Consider the following 7,875-nt stretch of genomic DNA (forward strand, 5'->3'; position numbering starts at 1 on the left):
AAAGTAAGCACCAACTACATGATGTCTACATGAGATGCACTTTAAATACAAATAGAATAAAAATTTTAAAGATGGAGGAAAGTATACCATGCAAACAATAACTACAAGAGAGGAGTTGTTATATTAGTATTAGACAAAATAGACCTCAAGAAAATGAGTATTACTAGAGACAAAAGGAAATGCTTCATAATGATAAAGGATCAATATATAAGAAAGATATGACAATTATGAATGTGTATGTAAGCCACAATGGATGGTGACTTCACAGTGAAAACTCTTATTTTAGGGAAGAAGGAATATGAATGTTGGGTAGACAACTAGGCTTTTCTGCCACTGGCAGATTATTTATCCTCTCTGTAAAATAGATAACACTTTATAGGATTGTTGTGAGGATTAAATGACTGACCACAGTAGGCACTTAATCATATGGGTTATTGTTGATGCTGTTACTATTATCTTGTGGTAGACTGTGTCTACGAGCAAAAGCTCAGCTAAAATTAAGTTGTCCCTCTATATAGGGAAAAGAATCCCTGAAGAAGGGGTGAAGTAAGTAGAATGTCCACCCAAATGTCATTTTGGGATCAGAATGGGCCCTGACTCCAGGATAAGAGAAAAGTATCATAGAGAGTTGGTGGGGTGGATGGGCCTTGCTTGGTAGGGGGACAGGGGTGCTAAACGGAATTTGGATCTGGGAAGAAACTAGACAGAGAACTTGCATAATGAAAATATTGTTTACTGTGTATAATGAAATGTTGCCTTCTCCTCCATCTATCATAAAAAAAAAAATTCAGCAAATCCATATTGCTCACCAAACTGGTTAGGATAAAGTTCAGGAGAGAGTAACAGAAACTCTAATGAATAGTCATATACAAGACAGATGCTTCTTTCTCTCTTGTATAAGATAAATCAAGAGAGAGCTCAGGGTTGATATGGTGGCTCTACAGTAATCAAAGGGCTGAGATCCTTCCAGTTTTTTGCTCTGTTATGCTTTAGGTATGGTTCTTGTCCCCTTGATACGATATGAATTTTGGAGCATCAGTCACCACATCTACATTTCAAGCAGCAAGATGGGACAGAGGAAAGAATAGGTACACACTCCTTCCTTTTCAAAAAGATTTTTCCAGAAATACCACACAATATTTCCACTTAAAGGTAAGCTATATGCTAGGAAATGTAGTCTTTTAGCTGAATAACAATATACCCAAATAAAAATCTGGGTTCTCTTATTGAAGAAAGTGAGAATGGATGTGAGAAAACCAAGCACTCATCAATACTTATAGATTGTATTTATAGATGTTTTATTTGCATATTTTTATGTGTAGACAAAAGATGTGCATAATAGATCGGTCTATTGAATGCAAGGTGAAAGACTGTCAATGTGAGTCAGTTTAACAAGAGCTGGATCATAAAAAAAGCTTCCCTCCTTTCTTATTATATTATTATTACAGTTATAAACTAACATTTAATTATCCCACAAAAGTTTGCATCTTAATCTTAGTTCTTCAATTAGACTTTGCTTCAAGGAAGGTTTGGTAGGCCTACAGCTCTAGTATTGACCAGATAGTGCAGAAGGAACAGACTATATACATACATTACTATAGCACAACAACAAATTTTTTATATATTATTAAATTAGATCCTTAACTATGGTCCCCTCACCCAGCCTAATGTTACAAAGGTCTGTAGTTTTTTTTTTTTTTTTTATTATACTTTAAGTTCTAGGGTACATGTGCATAACGTGCAGGTTTGTTACATATGTATACTTGTGCCATGTTGGTGTGCTGCACCCATCAACTTGTCAGCACCCATCAATTCATCATTTATATCAGGTATAACTCCCCAATGCAATCCCTCCCCCCCTTCCCCCTCCCCATGACAGGCCCCAGTGTGTGATGTTCCCCTTCCCGAGTCCAAGTGATCTCATTGTTCAGTTCCCACCTATGAGTGAGAACATGCGGTGTTTGGTTTTCTCTTCTTGCGATAGTTTGCTAAGAATGATGGTTTCCAGCTGCATCCATGTCCCTACAAAGGATGCAAACTCATCCTTTTTTATGGCTGCATAGTATTCCATGGTGTATATGTGCCACATTTTCTTAATCCAGTCTGTCACTGAGATCTGTAGTTTTGAACCCCTTTGATCTTATCCTCATGGGCTGCCTCAATTACTGAACTTGGGCATTTGTGAAGCACAAGGAAGGAAAAAAGAGCTGCATGCATTCACTTATATACTTATTTGGTGTACACATCCTTTGCACTGCTTGTTTGGTACTTTAGTGGTAAACTAAATGATAGTAGACTTGAACTGACAGAGTCAATATTCACATCAATCTTTGTGCCTAGATTGGACTTTATAAGCTGGCCCATATCAAAAGGAAATTACTATGATATATATACACATATTTCCAATAGTTTTCCTATGCTCTCTTTCCCATTGCATATTTCTACCTTTAGGCCAGACCAACCCACACATCTATGACCAGTCACAAAACAAAAGCTGACGATATTTCATCTCTGGTCAATGCTTCTCTTCAAGGCCATTTCCTGGTATAATCCATCCTTTAATTCATCAAATATACATTCAGTATTGACTATGTACCAGGCACTGTGCCAAGTATTAGGAATATAGCAGAGAACATATACTTAAAGGTCTTCTCAGAAATGCCTTACCTGCTGGGCATGGTGGTTCACACCTGTAATCCCTTCACTTTAGGAGGATGAGGTGGGAGGATCACTTGAGTCCAGAAGTTTGAGACCAGCCTGGGAAACATAGCAAGACCCTATCTCTACAAAAATGAAAAAATTAGTTGGGCATGATGGCTTGCACCTGTAGTCCCAATTTCTCAGGAGGCTGAGGTGGGACGACTGCTTGAGCCTGGGAGGTGCAGGCTGCAGTGAGCTGTGATGGCACTACTGCACTCCAGTCTAGGTGACAGCACAAAACCTTGTTTTTTTGTTATTGTTGTTTGTTTTTTTAAAAAAAGCCTTTCCTGATAGTACTTACCTCAACTGCTGAGTATTCTCTCCCTGTTTGCCTCATTTTATTCATAACATCTTTTAGAAATCTGTCATTTTATTTATTTTTAGCCTTACCTCAGTTCCATATGGGCAGGGAAATTCTGTCTGTTCCTTTCACCATCGCAACTTCGGTGCCTTGCACAGAGTGATACATAAACATTTAAATATTTGATTCATTAACATAACAGACCCTCAATACATATATTTGATGTTTCTAATTGGAGCTCCGAAATTAGAATAAAGAAATTTCCCCCAAAAAAGCCTTGAGAAAAATTTAATAATTGAATCATTAAATTAGTAAATCAAACCACCATTTTCCATAATGATTCTAATAACTAGTATATATTTTACACAAAATAAGTCCATTGTTTTCTCCAGCATTATTGATGTATAATTGACAAATAAAAAATGAATATATTTAAGGTATACAAGGTGATATTTTGATACAACATATACATTGTGAAATGATTACTACAATCAAGTTAATCAGCATATCCATTACCTCACATAGTTACCTGTTGTGTGTCTATGTGGTGAGAACATTTAAGATCTGTCTTAGCAAATTTCAGGTATACAATAGTGTATTACTAACTGCAGTCACCATGCTGGACATTAAATCTCCAAAACTTATTCATCCTGCATAAGTGAAACTCCGCAACCTTCACCAACATCTTCCCATTCCTCCTACCCCCTAGCTCCTGGCAAACACCATTTTACTTTCTGCCTCTAGTTCCACCTTTTTAGATTTCACATGTACGTGAGATCACATAGTGTATGTCTTTCTGTGCCTGGTTCATTTCACTTAGTAAAATGTCCTCCAGGTTCATCCATGCTGTCCCAAAAGACAAGATTTCCTTTTTTTTTTTTTTTTTTTTTTTTGAGACGGAGTCTTGCTCTGTCGCCCGGGCTGGAGTGCAGTGGCCGGATCTCAGCTCACTGCAAGCTCCGCCTCCCGGGTTTACACCATTCTCCTGCCTCAGCCTCCCAAGTAGCTGGGACTACAGGCGCCCACCACCTCGCCCGGCTAGTTTTTTGTATTTTTTAGTAGAGACGGGGTTTCACCGTGTTAGCCAGGATGGTCTCGATCTCCTGACCTCGTGATCCGCCCGTCTCGGCCTCCCAAAGTGCTGGGATTACAGGCTTGAGCCACCGCGCCCAGCCCTTTTTTTTTTTTTTTAAGATGGAGTCTCGCTCTGTTGCCCAGGCTGAGTGAAGTGGTGCAATCTTGGTTCACTGCAACCTCCGCCTCCCAGGTTCAAGCGATTCTCCTGCCTCAGCCTCCTGAGTAGCTGGGACTACAGATGCAGGCCACCACGCCCGGCTATTTTTTTGTATTTTTAGTAGAGCTAACACAGGGTCTCACCATGGTGCCCAGGCTGGTCTCAAACTCCTGGCCTCCTGATCCGCTTGCCTCAGCCTTCCAAAGTGCTGGGATTACAGGTGTGAGCCACCGCACCTGGCCCAACATTTCCTTTTTTAAGGCTGGCTAATATTCCATTTTGTGTGTGTGTGTGTATCACATTTTTTCCATTCATCCATTGATGGACACTATGTTGATTCCACATCTTGGCTATTGTGAATAATGCTGCAGTGAACATAGGAGTGCACATACCTCTTCAACATACTGATTTCATTTCCTTTGGATACATATCCGAAGTGGGATTGCTTAATCATATGGTAGTTCTATTTGGGTTTTTTTGAGGAAGCTCCATACTATTTTCCATAATGGCTATACCAATTTACATTCCCAACAACAATGCACAAGGGTTTCCTTTTCTCTACATCCTCACCAACACTTGCTATCTTTTGTCTTTTTCATATTAACCATTCTAACAGGTGTGAGGAGACATCTCATTGTGTTGTTTTTGAGGCATGGTCTCACTCTGTCACCCAGGCTGGAGTACAGTGGCATGATCTTGGCCTATTGCAACCTCCACCTCCCAGGTTCAAACAATTCTCAGGCCTCAGCCTCCCAAGTAGGTGGGATTACAGGCATGTACTACCATGGATGGCTAATTTTTGCATTTTTAGTGGAGTCAGGGTTTCACCATGTTTGCCAGGCCGGTCTCCAAATGCTGGCCTCAAGTGACCCACTCACCTCAGCCTCCCAGACTGCTAGAATTACATGCTTGAGCCACTGTGCCCGGTCTCATTGTGGTTTTAATTTGCATTTCCCTGATAATTAGTGGTGTTGAGAATTTTTTCATATACCTCCTAGCCATTTGCACGTCTTCTTTTGAGAAATTTCTGTTCAAGTCCTTTCACTTCATTAATTGGGTTATTTGCTTCCTTGCTATTGATTTGTTTGAGTTCCTTATATAATTCAGATATTAATGCTTTATTTGAGGTATAGTTTGGAAATATTTTCTCCTATTCCATAGGTTGTCTCTTCACTCTGTTGTTTCCTTTCATGTTCAGAAGCTTTCTGGTTTAATATAACCCTATTTGACTATTTTTGCTTTTGTTGCCTGTACTTTTGGTGTCATATCAAAAAAATCAGTACCCAGACCAATACCAACAATTTCTCCCCCATGTTTTCTTCCAGCATTTTTATAGTTTCAGGTCTTATATTTAAGCTTTAATCCATTTTGACTTGATTTTTGCATATGAAGTGACATGAGTCCAATTTCATTTTTCTGCATTTGAATATATGGTTTCCATACCACTACTGATAAAAGAGACTGTTTATTCCCCCACTGTGTTTCCTTGGCACCTTTGTCAAAGGTCAATTGACTATAAGTGCATGGATTTAGTTCTGAGCTCTCTATTCTGTTCAATTGGCCTATGTGTTTTTGTGCCTGTATCATGCTGTTTTGATTATTATAGTCTTGTAGTATATTTTGAAATTAGGTAGCATGATGCCTCCAGCTTTGTTCTTGCTCAAGATTGCTTTGGCTAGTCATGATCTTTTACAGTGACTTATGAATTTTAGGATAGTTTTTCTATCTGTGAAAAATGCCATGGGAATTTTGAGAGTGATTGCATTGAATCTTTAGGTTTATACAAGTGGTATGGATATTTTAACATTATTGATTCTTCCAATCCAGGAACATAGAATATCTTTCCATTTATCTGTGTCTATTTCAATTTCTTTCATCAATGTTTGAGTTTTCAGTATACAAATCTTTTGCCTCCCTGGTTAAATGTATTTGAAGTATTTCTTTATTCTATTGTAAATAGGACTATCTTCTTAATTTCCTTCTTAGATAGTTCATTGTTATGTATAGAAACAACTTATTTTTGCATGTTGATTTTGTGTCATGCAGCTTACTGAATTCATTGATTAGCTATAACAGTTCTTTGGTGAAGTCTTTAGGGTTTTCTATATACAAGATCATGTCATCTGTAAACAGACTGTTTTACTTCTTCCTTTCCAATTTGAATGCCTTTTCTTTTTTTTGCCTAATTGCTCTAGCTAGGACTTCCAGTAGTATACTGAATAGAAATGACAAGAGTGGGTTTTCTTGTCTTTCATTTCTTTTTCTTGCCTAATTGCTCTAGCTAGGACTTCCAGTAGTATGCTGAATAGAAGTGACAAGAGTGGGTTTTCTTGTCTTGTTCCTCATCTTAGAGGAAAAGCTTTTAGCTTTCCACTATAGAGTATTATATTGGCTCTAGGCTTGTGATGTATGGCCTTTCAGGCACATTCCTCCTACAGCTAATGTTGAGCATTTTTAATCATGAAAGCATGTCAGATTTTGTCAAATACTTTTTTGTTTTGCATCTATTGAACTGAATATATGATTGTCCTTCATTTGGTTATTGTGGTGTATCACATTTATTGATTTGCATGTGTTGAACTACCTTTGCAGCCCAGAGATAAATCCACTTGATTGTGGTGTATGATCCTTTTAATGTGTAATTGAATTCAGTTTGCTGGTATTTTGTTAAGGATTTTTGCATCTATGTTCATCATGGATGTTGGCTTATAATTTCTTTCCTTAGAGTGTCCAATTATCTAGCTTTGGTGTCAAGGTAATGCTGCTTTCATGATGTAAGTGGTCCCTCCTCTTGAATTTTTAAGAGTTTGAAAACAATTGGCATTAATTTTTGTTTAAATGTTGGGTAGAATTAACCAATAAAGCCATCAGGTCCTGGGTTTTTCTCTTTGGGAAGTTTTTTTGATTATTGATTCAATCTTCTTGCTTATCATTTGTCTGTTCAGATTTTCTATTGCGTCATTATTTGGCCTTGGTAAATTGTATGTTTCTAGAAATTTATCTATTTCTTCTAAGTTATCCAATTGTTGGCATATAATTTTCATAGTTGCCTCTTATGATTCCTCATATTTCAGTGATATCAGTTATAGTATCTCCTCTTTCAATTATAATTGTTTGTTTTGAGACAGGGTCTCACTATATTGTTCAGGCTGGCCTAAAACTCCTGAGTTCAAGAGATCCTCCCACCCCAGCCTCCTGAGTAGGTGGGATTACAGCTGCACAACTTTTTGCCTGGCTTTTTTTCAATTTTTTTTCTTTCATTTGTAACTTAATATTTTGAGTCTTCTTTTTTTTTAATTAGTTGAGCTAAAGTTTGTCAATTTTGCTTATATTTAAAAAACTCAACTCTTAGTTTCCTTGATCTTTTGTACTATTTTTAGTCTCTGTTTCACTTATTTCTGCTTGGATTTGTGTTTTCTTTCCTTCTGCTAACTTCAGCCTTAATTCATTCTTCTCTTTCTAGTTCCTTAAAATATAAAGATAGGTTGTCTTAAGTAGGCATTTATTGTTATAAACTTCACTCTTAGGACTGCTTTTGTTGCATCCAATAAGTTTTGTTATGTTGTGGTTTTGTTTTCATTTGTTTCAAGATATTTTTCTTTTTTTTTTCTCTTTTCTCTTTTTTTTTTTTTTTTTTTTT

Source organism: Colobus angolensis, unplaced genomic scaffold (genome assembly GCF_000951035.1).
Source record: "Colobus angolensis palliatus isolate OR3802 unplaced genomic scaffold, Cang.pa_1.0 Scaffold80, whole genome shotgun sequence".
NCBI lineage: Eukaryota > Metazoa > Chordata > Mammalia > Primates > Cercopithecidae > Colobus > Colobus angolensis.